Here is a 4,906-nt window from a genome sequence, read left to right as displayed (position 1 = left end):
GAAATCTTGTGATTCAAAGTAAGTGTATTAATCAGTGTTTATTTTGTGGGGTGTTTTTTAATATCTTTTCCTGCATAGCCCAGTGGTAAAGCACTCGCTTGATGTGCGGTCGGTTTGGGATCGATCCCGTCGGTGGGCCCATTGGGCTATTTCTCTTTCCAGCCAGTTCACCACGACTGGCATATCAAAGGCTGTGATATGTGGTATCCTGTATGGGATGGTGCATATAAAATATCCCTTCCTACTAATGGACAAATGTAGCGGGTTTCCCCTCTAAGATTATATGTCAAAATTACCAAATGTTTGACATCCAATAGCCGATGATTAATAAATCAATGTGCTCTAGTGCTGTCGTTAATTAAAACAAAACAAACCTTTTGCCGCGTCATAACTGTTCCAATAGATGGTCTTATTTTAATGAATTGTTGTTACTTTTATTCTAATTTTGTACGTACTTCCGTATTTCATATATATATTATATACATGTATGTTTATTTACCCGTGCTTTTTTAAATGAACATAATTCTTCCGCTAACTTCAGTACTTCCGTGAAGTGGTGATTTGATAATGGTAGTTATTTTAAACGCACAATGCATTTCAGTACTTATATAAATGAAAAGTTAACTTACGTACATGTGGTGGGCACAATCTCTAGTAGTGGGGGGGGGGGGGGGGGGGGGGGGGGGGGGGGGGGGGGGGGGGGGTCACACACCATATTTTAATCTATATATGCAGTACTACCAACAAGTTTAGATTTACTTCCTCGTGGGGTCTGCGCCCAACTGGTTAGGTAAATGATATGATCATTGTATTAACTCTATCTGTTGTTCTATGTTCTATTTCAGGTATTGGCAAACGAGACATGTAAGTTTAAAATCAAGAAAGAAAAAACCTTGCAAATACTTGTTTGATATCGGGTTATTTATATTTATTACTCACACATGGCCCATTGCCTACAGCTTAGCTTAGCTTAACTTGGTAACTAGTTTAACGTGTCCATATACCACTATCCCTATATGATCGGGGGTCTGACTCGGGATAGGGATAACTTAACAAATACGGTCAATTATGAAATTTTGAATATTAACACCAAAAATATAAAAAAGGGGAAAATTGGGGTTAATAAATTTTGACTGCGCCCTTAAAGAGAAATATTAACATTCCTAACCTATATAAATTATTAATATAATATAATTTCGCCGCAAATTTAGATCGGCTGGTCTAACATTAATAATAATTACTGAACAGTATTCATTAAGCCCATGGGAGGTTAGTAGGAAAGGCTATAAAGTTGGCACAAGTATGCAAAAAAACAAATTTAAATTAATTTTGGAAAAGGGACTGCCAATCATAGTCTAAACATTGGTTTGACCAGGTGAGGGTCGGGAGGGAGGGGAGTCCGGCCCTACACAAAACCTAAGGCCAAACAGCCTACGCCTATGATCCCAAAGAATGCCCTAACTCCCGGCATCCCATCCCCCCACCACCACCACCACCACCACCCACCGTGTCCAACCGCAGTCCAGTCCTGCATTGCCTTCAGAGAATATAATGTATAATCAAAACATGTTCACATTACATTTCTAAAAATAGTTTCCTCCAGTAAAATATTATAAAATTCCAACAATGTGTACTTTATTTGGTAAAACAAACTAACAACGTATATTTAAAGGGACATTCCTGAGTTTGCTGCATTGTAAGATGTTTCTGACTAATAAAATATTTCTACGATTAAACTTACATACTAAATATATTTTCTGGTTTAGAATATCAGTGTCTGTATATTCAATATGTTTCTGGTCGTCTTAATAGTTGTAAGAAGCCCAAACTGGATTTGTCGTCAAATAATTTCGTACGTACGAAAAAAATTAAGTTTTGGAAATAAAGTGAAATTTAACCTAGTACATATATTAGAACGATCAGAAACACGTTTAATATACAGCCACTAATATTTTATGCAGAAAAATATATTTGATATGTAATTACAATTGTTAAAAAGTCTTTGTTAGTCGATAACATCTTAACAAGTGCAGCAAACTCAGGAATGTCTCTGTAATATTCAGAGAATCAAATTATATTAATATGATTGTAGTCTAATTAGGAAATAACCATATTCAGTTTTTAGATTTGCGAGTGTAATTGTCTATTTGATACCGGAAATGTCATTTTTGACCGAAGGCATTGAAATATAATCAAAGTATTTTACTTAAAATTTGGAAACAACTTCTTGGCGTTTGGGCACCTGCTATTGTCCGAATTCTGGTAGTAGTTTCTACTAGATAAAACTAATATTTTGTATACCGCTTCTGACTGAAACATGTTACAAACTTGAAGGGATTGCATGATAAAAAGAAAATCAGGTTACTATGTTTTGATATCGTGGTTATTTGGCTCGGCTCGATAACTGTATAACAGGTTCGCTGAAGTTCGCCTGTTACACCGTTATCTAAACCTCACCAAATAACCACGATATCAAAACGTAGTAACCTGATATTCTATATTGTTCAAGCATAAACAGTTTTCTGTTGCCAACATCCACATTATGGACATGCATTTGTACATGATCAATACAATTAATATTTTGGCAAATGTGAGACGATGAGAGATCATGTTGGATTATACAGGTTTATCAAGGTATCCGAATTTAAATTAATTTTGTTTTTACAGATATCTGTAAAAGTGGTGTCGTGATCTGTGTGTAAATTGAAGAGGTTAGTTTTTGTGTATCTGTAGTTTTCTATATTTTATAACATTATGGTTATACAGGACATAAATAAATAAAAAAACCCAGCAAACTAAATTATTCACTATTCTCATGTGTTCAGGTTTTTTGTTTACAACTTCTACGAATTAACTTGCTGGTTGTAATTAGTGCTAGTATTACTAATACATATTAGTAAAATACACTAGGGATTGTATTAATTATAACATATATTTTGAATATATACTCTTCAAAAAAGTAGGGGAACCTGAAATATTAATGTTAATATCAACTATTAGACCGAACATACGTTTTGACCACAGACATCCTAGTATAGTTTGCACATACATCACGCAGTTGCCCCGTACACGTGCGTAGGGTTGTCATTCTCGATTTTGACAATTTCCAGGAAGGTCGATTAATCACTGTGGAACATTATTTCTGTCAATCTTTTTCATTCTGTTGATCATACAGTTCTTATTGTTTTGTTTTTAGTTATTTTTATTGTTTGAAATTGCGATACGGCGTATGCAAGGCGATGAGCGTCTGCGGGTTATTGGCATGCTGCAAACGGGTAGATGTCAGCGTGAAGTGGCCAACATCTTCAATGTTTCGAAGTCTGTGATTAGCAGACTATGGATCAGGTACCAACAAACTCAAAATGTTGACGATCGACCTCGTTCAGGTCGTCCCAGGGCAACGACAGGAGTACAGGATCGATTCATCCGTAACCAGGTTCTAAGAAATCGACCTGAAACGGCAAATCAAATTGTCGCAACCTTCGTCAGGCTACTTCATGCTCGACGGCCCCTGGTTGTGCCTACCTTGACAAATCGTCACATTGCCCACAGACGAGAATGGTGTAGAGAGCTGGTCACGTGTCATGTTTTCAGATGAGTCCCTATTCACTTTGCAGTTTCTTGACAGGCGTGGTCGGGTCTTGCGACGACGACATGAACGGCACGCCAACGTCACAATGCGATTTCATGACAGATTTGGCGATGGATCGGTTATGGTGTGCGGTGGTGTCACTATGACTGACAGAACCCCCTCCATATTGTACAAGGAAGGGTCACTGGGCAGTACTACCGGGGCAACATACTAACACTCTTTGTCGTCCCGTTTGCTAGTGCTGGGCGTGTGGATCAACGTTTTGCTTTTCAAAACGACAATTGCCGTGCTCACTGTGCACGAATTGTCAATGCTCACCTCTAGCAGCACAACATATATCGAATGCCATGGCCAGCAATGAGCCCCATACCTTTCCCCCATTGAACACGTCTGGGACATGATAGGCAGACGTGTACATCAACGTCAAAGACCTCCGACCATGTTAGTGGAATTTGGTCAGGCGCTGCAAGAGGAGTGGAACAGACTCCCTCAAATGGTCATTGGGAGACTCCTACGCAGTATGCCTCGTCTGAATGAATGTCTGACACATCTTGGCGGTAAAACAACGTCAACTTTCAAATTTCATTTCTGACCCCAATCGTCCTTCAAGATCTTTAGTGGTCATAAAACCTACTGTAATACTGAAATACCGGTTGTAATGTTTGCCCAATTAATTCACTGTTATCACCTTACTTTACAATTTTGGCAATTGTAAATTCTTATTAGAGTTCCCCTACTTTTTTTTGAAGAGTATTATATTCTCCTGTAACAACCACGCATACTTTAAGAAATATTCAAGTTGACATCCGTTTTAAGGGTATATTATATTCTTGGTTTTACATATTTTCTAAAATGTGTTTTGTTTCGTTTCAGCTGCACACAGCAGGTAGAATGTGAGATTACTGTAAAACAAAGGGAAAATAAAACATCAATTCACTTTTGGACTTCTAGTACTTATTATTATTGTTGAAACTGCCCTGCTACATCTATTACTACAACATATGCTATATGTATTGCTACAGCAACAACAACTACTACTATGCATTCAATAACATAGTTGTAACCAGCAATATAATAACTGTGCCATCCCACAAGTGTAACGGTAGAAGAATATGCAAATCTTAAATGTTACAAGTGTCTTCATCACAAACACCCTCTAGAGCTATGGACCAAATAACTCACATTAGAGGACTTCAAAGAAGATTATAATTATAAAACAGAGTTGTCAATTTCAGGAGACAGAACGATTCTATCGATCATCCAATGAAAAGGACCCCTTTTTTCATATTTTTGTTTCGCATTTTTGAATGGCAA

The 4,906-nt window shown here is 37.4% G+C and overlaps 1 long non-coding RNA gene across 1 annotated transcript; it reads left to right on the top strand.

Annotated features, from left to right (window-relative positions):
* Window positions 1–4,529, top strand: LOC121367025. Its single transcript, XR_005957291.1, has 4 exons — window positions 1–18; window positions 846–864; window positions 2,668–2,711; window positions 4,466–4,529. It is a non-coding gene; the product is annotated as an uncharacterized LOC121367025 (long non-coding RNA).
* The last annotated feature ends 377 nt before the right edge of the window (window positions 4,530–4,906 follow it).

Source organism: Gigantopelta aegis, unplaced genomic scaffold (genome assembly GCF_016097555.1).
Source record: "Gigantopelta aegis isolate Gae_Host unplaced genomic scaffold, Gae_host_genome ctg8430_pilon_pilon, whole genome shotgun sequence".
In the NCBI taxonomy this organism is placed as follows: Eukaryota; Metazoa; Mollusca; class Gastropoda; order Neomphalida; family Peltospiridae; genus Gigantopelta; species Gigantopelta aegis.
Note: the sequence above shows the minus strand (reverse complement) of the source record. Positions and strands in the feature narration are given on the sequence as shown.